Here is a 14,682-nt window from a genome sequence, read left to right as displayed (position 1 = left end):
GAGGGCGGAGCTCGGACCGGAGGTAAACAAAAACTACAATCTTAACACTCCGGTTACTTGTGGAGACCAACTCTCACCGCGGCAACTCACAGAGGTTTCCGAATTACAAAAGGAATTTGCGAATGTGTTTTCCCCTCTACCGGGCCGTACAAACATCATACAGCACCACATCGAGACCGAGCCGGGCGCGGTGGTGGGTTGCCGCCCCTATCGCTTACCCGAACATAAAAAGAAAATAGTACGGTAGGAATTAGATGCGATGCTTGATATGGGCGTAATAGAGGAATCCCACAGTGATTGGTCCAGCCCGGTTGTTCTTGTTCCCAAGAGTGATGGGTCTGTTCGATTCTGTGTGGATTACAGAAAAGTCAACGCGGTGTCTAAATTTGACGCGTACCCAATGCCCCGTGTTGGTGAACTGCTCGATCGGTTAGGTACTGCTCGATTTTATTCGACCTTGGATTTAACAAAGGGTTATTGGCAGATCCCCTTGACACCAATGTCCCGTGAGAAAACAGCCTTCACTACGCCGTTTGGATTACGATGTGACGCTTCCTTTCGTTTTGTTTGGGGCTCCGGCCACGTTTCAGCGACTCATGGATCGGATCCTCAGACCTCACACCGCGTACGCCGCTGCCTATTTAGATGATATTATCATTTATAGCAATGATTGGCAGCGGCACATGCAACATCTGAGGGCCGTCCTGAGATCGCTGCGGCAGGCGGGGCTCACAGCAAACCCTAAGAAGTGCTGATTGACGTGTGGAGGTACGGTATCTGGGGTTCCACTTGGGTCATGGCCAGGTGCGTCCCCAAATTGATAAGACCGCAGCGATTGCGACTTGCCCTAGACCTAAGACCAAAAAGGGGTGAGGCAGTTCCTGGGGCTGGCTGGCTATTATAGAAGGTTTGTGCCTAATTATTTGGACGTCACCAGCCCGCTGACTGACCTCACTAAAAAGGGGCTCCAGATCCGGTCCAATGGTCAGAGCAGTGCCAACAGGCGTTTATGCAGATTAAAGCCGCACTTTGTGGGGGCCGCTTCATCATGCACCTGATTTCTCTCTCCCTTTTATTTTGCAGACGGACGCTTCAGACAGAGGGCTGGGGGCCGTACTCGCCAGGTGGTGGAGGGGAGGAGCCCAGTGCTGTACATTAGCCGGAAGCTCTCTTTGAGGGAGACTAAGTACAGCACCGTGGAGAAGGAGTGTTTGGCCATCAAGTGGGTGGTCCTCACCCTCCGGTATTACCTGCTGGGGCGGGCCTTCGCCCTCTGCTCGGATCACGCCCCACTCTAGTGGCTTCACCACATGAAAGATACTAACGCCCGGATCACCCGTTGGTATCTGGCTCTCCAGCCCTTTAAATTCAAGGTGGTCCACAGACCGGGGGTGCAGATGGCTGTCGCCGACTTTCTCTCCAGAAATGGGGGGGGGAGTGGTAGGCAGGCCGGATGGTGCCCGGCCTGAGTCGGGCGGTGGGGGTATGTGGCAGCGGGGCGTGGTCAAGCGCCCGTCCGGGAGAGGAAGCGGTAAGGGCGCTTACACCTGAGCTAAATTATGCCTAACACCTGTCTCTAATTCCAGTGAGCACGAGGAGAGCGGCATAAAAGCAGACACAGAGCCTCCAGTCAAAGAGAGACGACAAGCCAACTCAGTGCGCTTGTATTACATTGTGTGTTGTAAAGAAAGAGAATAAAAGCTTACCTTGCGCTGAACACCTGTTTCCTGTCCTCCTTCCTGTGGGAAGCGTTACAACAACATAATATAAAAAGTAGTTCTTGAAATATTCCTCAAAAGAATTTACATAGAAAGATAACACACAAAAGGGCACACATCACACATTGTGTGTTTGTGTGTACGTGTGTGTGTGTGTGTGTGTAGAGAGAGAGAGTTGGTTTTTGTGGTTTATGAGGAATTTTATTTTTAGATTATACACAAGTAATTACAAGGGTATTATGCTATAAATGCGGTTTATGAGGACACCCCTATTGTCCCTGTAATTCAAACGACTTAAAAAACATAATAAACAATGTTTTTTTTAAATGTAAAAATGGTAAAAGTTTTCTGTGAGGGTTAGGTTTAGGTTTTCTGTTTAGGGTTAGGGGATAGAATATACAGTTTGTGCAAAATAAAAAATCATTATGTCTATGGAGAGTCCTTGTAATGAAATAACAATGTGTGTGTGCGTGCACATGGAGTATAGAAAATAGACATATTTTAAGATATTTTCCTTGAAAACATGTCTTCAAGAAAAAAATAAAAAGTCGGTCTTCATTTACATACCCTCATATTATTCCAAACCTTTTTGAATTTTTCTTCCATGAAGCACAACAGATTTTAAGCAGAATGTTAGCATTGGTCAGCATTTACTTTCATTGAGAGAAAAAAACAAGTTTTTTAATAAGCAATTAAAGTGAATGATCACTGAGACTAACATACTGCTTTACAACTTATTGTGTGTGTTCCATGGAAGAAAGAAAGTGATACAGATTTGAAACAATATGAGGGCAAGTAAATGATGACAGAATAAAATGTTTGGGTGAACTACTCCTTTAATATGTTGTTTTAAGGCTGTTTAGATTCTTACTGGAAAACAATTAAAAAATGCTAAATAAGAAAATGCTTTTTCTAGGGCATTTTCATTCCATTATTTGTTCAGTGAATGCACAAAATAATCAGATCTCTACAGATGACCATTAGCCTCTTGAGCAGCCGCTCCAATTATGTGCACAATAGCTTGTTTCTAATCAACCAATCGTTCCAGCCGTCCACAGTCTGAATTCAGTTTCTTGAGGTTCTTAGAGAGACTTTCAACATACTCATGAGTCAGAGGGACAGGAAAGCACAAAGCCTTTTTTTCTAAATGTTCTGAGTTACTCTGTAGTTGATCATCCACTTTATGCCTGTTCATTTAAAGTCATCCTTTGAATATATGAAATTGCGTGAACTGCATGTTGAACTGCATGTTGATCAGTCCAGTGTCAGTGCAGGTTTATGTCCTTAATCTTCTAATCTGTGCAAAATGACAAAGTTGTAGGAAGTATAAAAGTAGGTCAACAATACTTTAGATAAATGTAGCATAAAGGCGTGGTCACATTTCCCTTTGCACTTTAAATTTCCTCAAGCGAAGAAGGTGTGGGCAAATCTTGAGTGTATATGACATCAGCTAAAAGCTAATTGTTAAGCAGCCAATTTATGCAATTTATACCTTGGGAAAGTGAAGTTACAAGGAAATTCACCACAAAAATAATATCCTTGCCCATTGTGAATATTTAGTGTACAGTTGCTGTTTATGAAGCATGACCCACACAGAGGTCACAGTCAAACCAAGAGACTTCCTATTGGTCAATGCGCCAAAGTTGCATGACAAGGTTTACCAAACATCAACTCAATGCGATAACTGTGAGGGTATATTTTTTATATTGTGTAGTTTCCTATTGAGATCACTGTATTTTGCACATGGAATTTCGCTGTGCAAAGGTAAATGTGACCCTTTAGCATGTTTCATGATCACACAGAATATCGGCATGTTGTTTTAGAGAGTTCCAGTACCCTAGGATCGGACACATTTTGCAAACTCACTGACAAGTACTGTCCCTTGTGGTGCGACCGGAAGCACATTGTGTCAGTAGCGAGGGAGACAGAGGTTCGGATCCCGTGTTGAATCCAGCAAGAAATCGTGCAATTCGGAGGTTGCATTTTTCACTCTAAATTTATATTTTGACTCCACTGATGGTTAGATTTAGGTTTGGGTTTGGTGATTTAGTTGATAAAATATGCATTCCTCTTCACTGCATTACATCCTGTAGAGTTTAAAATAACTCACTTCACAACTTGCTTTGGCCCTTCATAGACATTTTACCTGGAAAATTAAGCTCATGCAGGTCCATTGACCACTAGGGGCAGTGTTTGAATTTTCCATAATCACAGACTGACTTTAGCTAAAGTAAAGTCACCCTATTGTTCCCGATTTAACTGTGAGATTAGTCTGAAGCACAAGCACCCAGTACAAAAAATTGCAGTATTGCTCGAATGGACCTGTATATCTTGAGGTGGTGTGGAAAATGAAGAGAACTTTGCATAGAAATTGAGAGGTTTTTGGCTTTTAATCCATGTCTGTGAGCTTTGAAGCCATCAATATACTAGTGTACTCCTAAAAGTCCATATAACAAAATTAGCAGACTGACAGGTTTCAAATTTACAGTCTTTTCAAGAAAAAGAAACAGACCAAAAATACTGGTGACTCATCCTTTGACCAATCAAATATTGTCTTTAATGAGAATGTCTCTCCCCAAATACCACCTGCACACAAACTGGTTTACGACTGTAACATAACTAAAGACAATTGGTCATTTAAAAAAAAATGTAATGGATGAGCCCCACTTACTCTTTCAATTTGAAATATATTAAAAAAGGAAACCTCGTTCATTCAACTTAAGTATTTAAAAATGCTCATAAATACTTTAACTTGAAAATAACCTGCTAGTATGATATTTATGTATTCATGTGTTTCTTTCTGGTTGTTCTGGCATCACTCCCAATCACTTCTTTATTCCCCAACCTTGATTAATTTACTGCATGTTGGACACTCGTTCATTTTAACAGGAAGCACTCATGATTTGCACATGAACTGTGTTGTTGTAGAAACAACCAGCTCTAGATTACACAAATGGATGTGTCACACCTAGAAATTTTATTTAATTTATGTATGTTTCATACCCCCGGTTTGGGTATAAACCAGGAAGGGAGGTGAGAAACAAAGAAAGAGAAAGAAAATGACAGATTTTTTCCTGAGAAGGCATGAGGGCATGTTTTATCAGGGTTCTGCCTTGCCATTGGCCTTTGCCCACTGTGAGAATTCTCTATCCTTTGAGCCATCATCAGCATGGTACTACCACCATTCAGAGGGCCCAATCTTACACCGCTTCCAGGGGTTTTGAGACTAACACAATGAGAGAGTGTTGGCTGGTATCAAGTTGAGGCAAAGTGTAAGGACTCTTCTCTATAAAAAACAGGGACTTAAATGATTGTTTGGCCAGTTCCCCAGGTGTGCACTGCATCTGGGACGAAAGACCTCCAACAGACTTGATGGTGATCACTCAATGCCAGTCCAATTTCTAAATCTGTAAAGTTTCCACAGAAACTCTCTTTCAAAAATCAAACCTGCTGTGAGGCTGATACAGTTTTCCAGGCCCTCGGCATGACACATTACTGTGTCGATTGTGATCAGCATGTTTTTCCTGTGTCAATTAGCCTCTAGAAAGCTTGCCTAGAAGCCTCACCATCACATGTTGAGAAGTCTAATACAACACCCTGCTTCCGTCTTTCTCTTTTTCCTTCTCCTGCCTGCTGAAAAGACTTAGACCAGCATGTATTTCCAGGTTTATTAAATTAGTGTTATCTATTGAAAAAACGTATCTATTGAAATTCTAATATTAGAGTTTCAAATAGATTTTTAATAAGATACAGACAGCTCTAAGGTTTCCCTCAACTAACTGACTGTATAAATTAGACATATTTTCGAGAACATGAAGTACTGAGTACTTGCCTTTGTTATTTTCTGGAGTGTACTCGGTTTAAAAACTGTATAAAATCCCTTTCTTTAATAGTTAATGTTATCTGTTTGTTCCCGGTTACTGGCATAGATTTGAAATTCTTATCTTAATTTGTATCCCTCTATTCTCATGCTGAACTCTTTATCTTGTCTCGTTTTCTGTCTCCCTGCAGAATTGAAGCATGAGATTCTGGTATGGGGGCAGACAGCCCATCGCATATCCCTGCCAGCCGAGAGGAGACCAAGTGTCAAGTGTCTTCCAATGCAGAAGGTGCTCAATCTGGAAAGCCTCCTGCGCAAAAAGATGAAGACCTTCCACAGGTGCTGCACAAATGCCCAGTACATTCTCTCCATTGTCTGTTTGTCTTCTCTGTGGTCTTTGAAATCATCCATACCATACATCACAAACCTAAACATACTGCCATATGATCGTACACTGCAAAAAGTCTATTGTTAATTAGTGTCTTTGTCTTGTTTTCCAGTAGACATACCCTTTTTTTTTTTAAATCAAATGCATTTGAGTTTATCTGAGAAGCAAGATTGCATAACATTTTAAAGTTTTTCTGAAGTAAAAGTGATATTAATTAAATGTAAATTATATTTATGTTAAATGTAATAATATTTAGGACTCTATTTTCATGAGCATGCAAAGCACTATGCTATGCACAACGATCATGTGCTACGCCTTATCCAGTTTTCGTAAGAGCTCTAATTGTAAGGACAATTTTTGTGCCCGTGGCCGTGTGTGGGAATGTTTGCATCTTTTTGCACACTTGCACCTAGACTTAGCACATGCTTGCATGAAAATACCTAAACTTCATGGCCATGTCCACTGACTTTGTCCTTATGACTTATGGCTTAGCACTTAGGAAAATGTCTCGGGTCTGAGAAGGGAATGAGACACTGCGTCGTTGAAAACGACTCTTTGGGGAACGCTCCTTAGCGTGCGCCTCTGAATTATGAATGAAACTATTCCAATCTTGATTGGTGTTGCGTCATGACGTAACATGTGACGGCATAACCGGATGCATAAAAGTGACGCCGGCACACAAACACATTAGCCTAGCGATGAAGCAAGCCGCTCTCAGGCATTGAGGGGCGTGGCAGGACGACGCAGTGTCTCGTTCCCTTCTCAGGGAACAAGGGTTATAGTCATAACCCGAGACGTTCCCTTCCGATGGAACTCGCACTGCGTCATTGAAAACGACTCTTTGGGGAACGAATGCCCACTAGGCCGCGCGCCGAAAAAGGCCTGAACTAGAGTGAAACTGAACTCAGGCACTCAGCTAGGACGAGAGCACACGTGCGCCAGGCGTAATAGGGAGGTGCAGAAAACCTGATGAAAGTGTGCGGGGTAGCCCAACCGGCTGCCTCACAGATCTCCTGGAGGGGCACTCCCGATAAGAGAGCCCTAGAGGACGCCATGCCTCTAGTTGAATGAGCCCTTATGGCCAAAGGTGAAGGCAAATTGCGCTCCTTATAGGCTGAGATAATAGCCTGAACAAACCAATTACTAATGGTTTGTTTCGAAGCAGGGAGCCCCTTCTTAGGTGACCCAAAACACACTAACAGTTGGTCCGACCTCCTCCAAGAAGAGGACCTCTCGAGGTAAACGCTCAAAGCTCTGACAGGGCAGAGCAAATGGAGCCTCTCTTCTTCTGCCGACACATGAGGTGGAGGATGAATGCCTGCAGGACCATAGACCGTGCCGTGTTAGAAGGCACCTTAGGCACAAAGCCAGGTCTCGGGTGCAGAATGGCTTTAACTCCGCCAGGGGCAAACTCCAAGCAAGCTGGTGTTACTGCCAGGGCTTGAAGATCTCCCACCTTCTTTAGAGAGGTAATAGCTAAGAGAAAAGCCATCTTGAACGTCAGGTCCTTGGGCGAGGCCGACAAAAGGGGTTCGAAGGGGGCCAGGGATAACCCTTCGAGAACCACCGCCAGGTCCCAGGCAGGAACCCTGGACCTGGTTGTCGGTCTCATCCTCCATGTACCACGGAGAAAACGAATGACCAGCTGGTGCCTCCCAGAGGCCCAGCACTCAATGGTGCATGGAAAGCCGCAATGGCAGCCACGTACACCTTAAGTGTGGAAGGGAGAGACCAGCAGAGAAACGATCTTGAAGAAACTCCAGAACTGAAGCCACCGGGCAGTTAACTGGATCTACTTCATGTTCTCTACACCAAGTGGAGAACACATTCCACTTGAGGCCATATAATCTCCTAGTAGACGGAGCCCTAGAGTTAAGTATGGTTTCAACCACCCCGCTGATAGACCAGCATTTAGGTACTGAACCCCCTCAGGGGCCAGACCCACAGTTTCCACAGCTCTGGACGAGGGTGGAAAACTGTGCCCCTGCCTGAGACAACAGATCCCTCCTCAGAGGAATCTGCCATGGCGGAGCTATCAGGAGTGAGATTATGTCTGAGAACCATACTGGGCCGGCCACATCGGGCAACCAGAAGTAGACTGATGCCCTCTTGGAGGACCCTTTCCAGGACTCCCGGAGCAGAGCGATCGGGGAAATGCGTACAGGCTGAAGCCTCGGCCAGGCCTGTACCATGGCATCCAACCCCAGTGGGGCTGGATGTGAGAGGGAGAACCAAAATGGACAGTGGGACGTCTCTCGAGACGCGAATAGATCCACTTTCGATGGTCCAAATTTGTCCCATATCAACTTCACCACCTCTGGATGAAGTCTCCATTCCCCGGGCCTCAGCCCCTGCCTCGACAGGATGTCTGCTCCCTGATTCTGAACCCCGGAACATACATGCTTTGATAGACAGTATTTTCCCTTGGGACCAAAGAAATTATCTGATGCGCCGGTCTGCACAGAGGGCGCGATCTGAGTCCCCCTTGTCGGTTCAGATAAGCTACCACTGATGTATTGTCCGAACGTACTAGGACATGGTAACCTTAGATGTCTGGAAGGAAGCTCCTCAGAGCCCTGAACACAGCCAACAATGTGCCAAGAATGATGATGGTCCTGCCACAGACCCCTGGCAAAGCGGCCGTCCATGACCGCGCCCAGCCAGTGAGGGAGGCGTCTGTCGAAACGGTTTCCCGGCGACATGACGCTCCCAACACTGGCCCTTGGGACAGGAACCAAGGTTTCTTCCATATTAGCAGAGAACGAAGGCATCTGCGGCGTTACTCTGATTTTACTGAAATGGATTCCCCTTGGGGAAAAACCCCTTGGCTTTCAGCCACCACTGGAGGGGCCTCATGTGTAGAAGGCCCAAAGGTATAAAGTTGGATGCCGCTGCCATGAGGCCCAGCAGTCTTAGAAACTGCTTTACAGTGATGGCCTGGCCTAGCTTTAACCCGGACACCATCGCCAGAACGGACTCGATACGTGCAGGAGACATGCGTGCCTGCATCGTAGCCGAGTTCCACACAACACCCAGAAACGTTGTGCACTGGGATGGTTGTAACACACTCTTTTTTGTGTTGAGTCTCAACCCCAAACTTCGAATGTGGCCAAGGACGACATCTTGATGCCGAACCACCATTTCTCGAGACTGGGTCAGAATGAGCCAATCGTCGATATAATTCAGTATGCGGATGCCCTGAAGTCTCAGAGGAGCAGGAGCTGCATCCATACATTTGGTGAATGTGCGGGAGAGAGTGCTAGGCCGAACGGAAGAACCCGATATTGGTAAGCTTCACCCCGAAGCGAACCTCAGGAACCTCCTGTGACATGGAAGGATGGATACATGAAAATAGGCGTCTTTTAGATCTATCGTGACAAACCAGTCCTTGGATCTGATCTGGCTCACGATGGCAGGAATAGTAAGCATTTTGAACCTGAACCTCCTCAAAGGCCGGTTCAAAACTCTGAGATCTAAAATCGGCCTCAACCCCCATCCTTTTTGGAACTATAAAGTACCGGCTGTAAAATCCGGACTCCCTGTCTGCATGAGGAACACGTTCTATGGCCTCCTTTAGCAGCAGAGATTGCACTTCTTGTTCCATCACCTGAGTCTGCTCCGGAACCACTGTAGTCTGCACCACCCCAGAGAATTTGGGGGGGCGGCGCCCGAACTGCAGTCTGTACCCTGATTTTATTATATGCAGGACCCATGCAGATATGTTGGGAAGATGATTCCATGCCTCTACAAAATCTACTAAGGGAACCAGCTGATGTGGTGGTGTTTCCCGAGCACTGTTCTCGACTTCCTGAAGCAAGAGACCGGCAGGATTTATTCGATACGGTTCTTGTGACCACAATGAATACTTTTTTTTTTTTTTTTATTTTGTTTTTTTTGACACGAACGGCACGGTGTGCGTTCGCTGGAAATTGATGTGGCCCGAAGCGTCAGAGATGGCGGGAAACCGACACCGATTCCCTGAGGACGCCGCTACGAGAACAACCTCGGTTGCTCTGCAGCGGGGGGGAACTCTGTGGTGCGAGGAGCTGACTGATGGCTGGGGCTGATCTGCTTGCCCTACTCGATTTAGACTTACCTTACGGGGGAAGCATCAAGCAGAAAAGATCTAACCTTTTCCTTTATCCCCGATAAATTCAGCCACAGATGCCTCTCTGTGGCCGCCATAGCGGCCATAAAGCGGCCAATAGCCATTGAGTGGAGGCAAGAACCAGCCCGACCTGCCGCCATGTAAGCCCTACTTATTAAAGCAGATGTATCCCTGCAGGGCTTACTAGGCAGCGCCGGGGTTTTAGCCCATATCCCGTGCCCCCAAAACATCGTCTGTAATCACCACACTGGGGCTGGAGACACGGGACGAATGCGGTTTACCCCACGATCTCGAGATATATATTTATATATTTTTTTTTTGTTGAGATCGGGGAAAAACGGCAAACCCCGGCGCTGAGGTTGTGATCTGTGCCGCAGCAAACGCTCGTCTAATTTGTCTTTCAACTTGCGTTTCCTGCTCATTTTGTGGCCAGCTGATGCGGTCGTCCGCATCAATGCTGAGCATATCCACTTCCTCGGAAGCAGAGAGCCCAAGCATTGGGACCTGATCGTGGGCAGAAGAAGCCGCGACGCGGGCTTCTGCACCACTCACAGTAGGCTCGGGATCCTCAAACGAAGAATGAGAAAGTGCCGCAGCAGTCTCATTCTCATCTGCAAGATCCCGCTGCGAACCCCACGATCTCAACCGCCGTGCTGCCTCAACAGACGCGGGACCAGATCCGTGGGGAACGTGAGCCTGACCGTGATCATCAAAGCACGCCAACCGGGAGCGCAGAACTCTCATGGGTAGTGCTTCACAACTTTCACAGGCAGATCCCTCGAGAGCTGCCTGTGCGTGCTGCGCTCCCAAACAATTCACACATAAAGCGTGCGTGTCCCTACCCGTAATGAAACGAGGGCAGGGGTGCACGCACTTCATGAACTGTTGGGTGGCCATAATATTTTTAAATCAGACAAACAACACCAAATAAGACAAACAATACACATAGAGCGCTTGCTGAAGAGCGAAAGCTGATGTGTTAGTGTGCCGGCGTCACTTTTATGCATCCGGTTATGCCGTCACATGTTACGTCATGACGCAACACCAATCAAGATTGGAATAGTTTCATTCATAATTCAGAGGCGCACGCTAAGGAGCGTTCCCCAAAGAGTCGTTTTCAACGACGCAGTGCGAGTTCCCTCGGAAGGGAACCTAAGTACACCTTCTTATTCATGTGATTAGCTAATCAGTCAATCATGTAGCAGCAGAGCAACAAATAAAATCATGTCTATGGTAACTCATATAACCACATATGTAAAATTGTAGTGAGCAAAATAGCATTTCATAATGCACAACGCGTCGAACCTTGAGGCTGAAGGGCTAGAATAGCAGAAGCCCACATTGGGCAATTTATTAGGACAATAGTGTTCCTAATATCATGCTCAGTGTGTGTATATTACGATTTGTAATTTTGCAACTCAAGTATATTGACCTTGCTTTAAACAAGATAAAAATACTGGTTAAAATTTTTATTTGTTGCACTGTAGTCACTCAAGCACAGCCGCAGCCTGTGCATTTTAAGTCTAGACCTTCAAGAAAACACAGTTTCCCAATGAAAAAGACACTGTATCATACATTACGTGGCAGTCAACTAATAATATCAATTTACATTTAAAAAAAATGCCCGTGCAGGAAAGCCAGAACAAAGGAGTTCTAATACCAAGAAAAAGCTCTCTAATAATATTTGAGATTTAAATTTTGCTTGGAATAAATTTTGTTTCGTCAGAGTACACAGTTATTTTTCAAAACTTGATCTGACACTGAATGCTCAAGCAGACAATTTGCTTGAAGCGAAAATCAGACTTCATTTCCTGTTTAATTAACCAATCGCAGGATCATGCAGAACATCTCAGGTTTTTAAATCCATAAGGATCTCTTTCTTAATGGTGATGAGGCAGTGATGACAGCTGTCGCGTCAGCAAGATCTCAAGCTCTTCTCTTTAACATTACGTAAACCACTTAAAGCGTGACACACACTTAAAGGTGTTACTCAAGGCCAGCTAGAAGGCCTGGACTGGGACATATCCTTAAGACCACACCCACTAAGAACAAATAAATAAATCTAATTGGCTGATGAATCTGACAGTCTGACTTTAGATGAATATTCACTGCAGTGTTGAGGGATTCTGTGGAAATTCTGAAGGCCTGACGGGTTGGAGCTCAGACTCTCGCAATGCTTCGGCTAAGGAACATGGCTTCTAGCATGTGATTTGTGAAACAGTCGTCACACTTTGCTTATAAGCATAAAGGAATAAATTCTGATTTGATAAACTATTTGTTTTTAGCTATTCGTTTGTAGATTAATTAGGAGTGGAAAGTGACTGAAAATATGTAGGCAAAAAGGTCAATGAAAATGAAAGGATGAAAAAATATTTATTTATTAGGCATGTTATGCCAGCAGAGAAGGCTTTGCTGGCCCTGATAAATCGCCACTGCTCAAGGAACATGCAAAGTCTCAAATAAGTGTGACTGTCTTTGGATCAAGTTTCTCAAAAACACCATAATGGCTCCAAAACAAAATTAATAATAATTCATTTAATTTCATTTGAGCCTCTCACAGCACTCAAGGACACCTTATAACATAGAAAAAAAGCAAGAAATAAAGCAACAATTTAAGCAAGTTCAAGTACACAAAAAACAAACAAACAATAAAACATACAGTTAGACCAAAAAATTAAAAAGTTAATGCAAAACATCTTAAAACATATAAATGTTAAGTGTATAGAGAATAGGCTAATTTAAACAGATGTGTTTTGATTTGGGATTTGAAACGGAATCCCGCTGACAGATGTGAAGTGACAATGACTTCCAGAGTTTAGGTGCAAAATGAATCCTTTCACACTGTATGACATGAGTTGTTTCTGACAGTTGCACTCACACAGAAACCCAGGATGATAAATGAGAAATGATTAACGTGCAGAAAAGTAGGTAATTGTTCTCAATTACACTGGCCCTCTGTAGTCCTTGTAGAGATCAGAAATTTTAATCATGCAGAATAATTTTGTTCTCAACAGTAGCCTGTTTTTAGTTTTTTCATCATTATGCTCAAATGCTTCTTTTTGCCACAGAAATTGGATTAGTTCTGCTTTTGGTTTTGTGGTACATATGATTTGCTTTGATGACTGATAGAATAATCACATAAGGCCATTTAAAGCTGCACATGCTGTGCACTAAACATTTGGGGTGACCACATGAAAGCACCACTCCTACTCATTTACTGCTATCTATGACTGAAAAGATTAACACTTTATTAATTTTATTAATATATTTTCACAGGCAAATATCACAGGAAGACAAAAACTGGGAGCACAACATTCAAGGGCTGCAGAAAAAGGTACACAAGAAAGCAGCATTAAGATGAGTCTGTTGATTAAGGGTTGGACCTCACTCTCTGATATTATCTTTTTAAATGATAAGAATCAGACCAGTTTCTCTGCTTCCAGTAAAGCGAGCACTTAGCAGACGTAATAGGTATTTTACAATAGGTAGTCCTTGTCCTCTAATCTGATTGGCCAAGCAGCTTTATGTTTGGATCACTCTGCTTGTCTGTGTTTGCGGCATTCCATTTGCGGCTGTAAATATTTGCTTTGCTTGACAGCTGACAACAATTGATCATACTTTGAATTTGATCTTTGACCTTGATCTTAAGTGGATTTTCATTATGAAATACAATTATAGAGGGTAAGCTCTGACCATGTATAGTGTGTTAGCATTAGTATTAGCGCCATGAATACAGAATGTAAACATGACAAATTACACATCGCCTACTGCATCTATGGATCTAGGGCCTATAAAACATTTGTCGCACTGACAGAAAAAATGGTTAATCCATGCCTGGTAATAATATTCGATACAACAGCACTATTGCTTGTGTGATATTGCTTAATTAGAAAAGTTTCTTTCAGCTCTCTTTCTAAACATGTTTTTCATGTTTTACAGCACAGAATAACTAACAGAGTCCTCCTGGTGAAGTGTTTGAGTGTCCTAGGCATGGTCATCTTCATGTTCTTCCTAAACTCCTTTGTTCCAGCCATACATCTGGATCTGGGTAAGATAGACAAAAACAAGGACACAAATAATGAGCAATTGTGCGTTTCTATTATTGAACTGGCCCTGTTGTTTATATGCATCACTGTATAATTATGAGTGCTTGTTTCCCCTCTCTCTCTGTTTGAGTAGAGGACATGGGATCACAAAAATACTTTGCTATTTTTTAAAGTATCAAAAATGTACCAATTCAGATATTCCTGAGGGAAAATATCACATTATATTTGCATAATATTAGGGTGCAGGGAACAAATAGAGAAACAAGTGGTCTGCTAATATACTAGTCATATTTTCGTATGATCTAATTGGTGCGTCTATGAATCCATCAATGTGTTGATGCTTTAATTGTTTGCAGCTGGACCTTACACACAAAAAGAGACAGTGCAGAGCCATAACAATAGAGGAGCATGAGATTTAATAAGACAGCCAGTATTAGTTGCCCAAAATGAATCTTTTGTGTCTGTTTATTTTTTCAGTATTTTCTTCCTCCACACAGCCATTGTCAATGGAAGACAAAAATAATTCTCTTAATCAGTATTTTCTTCTTGTTTTCCAGTACAAATATCTAAATATCCTTAAAACAAGATATATTTACTTGAGA

At 43.6% G+C, this 14,682-nt stretch overlaps 1 pseudogene; it reads left to right on the top strand.

The window, feature by feature from the left end:
• The window catches only part of LOC127646599 (P protein-like), a 259,274-nt pseudogene that overhangs the window by 139,607 nt on the left and 104,985 nt on the right, over positions 1-14,682 (top strand).

Source organism: Xyrauchen texanus, chromosome 7, assembly GCF_025860055.1.
Source record: "Xyrauchen texanus isolate HMW12.3.18 chromosome 7, RBS_HiC_50CHRs, whole genome shotgun sequence".
Lineage (NCBI taxonomy): Eukaryota > Metazoa > Chordata > Actinopteri > Cypriniformes > Catostomidae > Xyrauchen > Xyrauchen texanus.
Note: the sequence above shows the minus strand (reverse complement) of the source record. Positions and strands in the feature narration are given on the sequence as shown.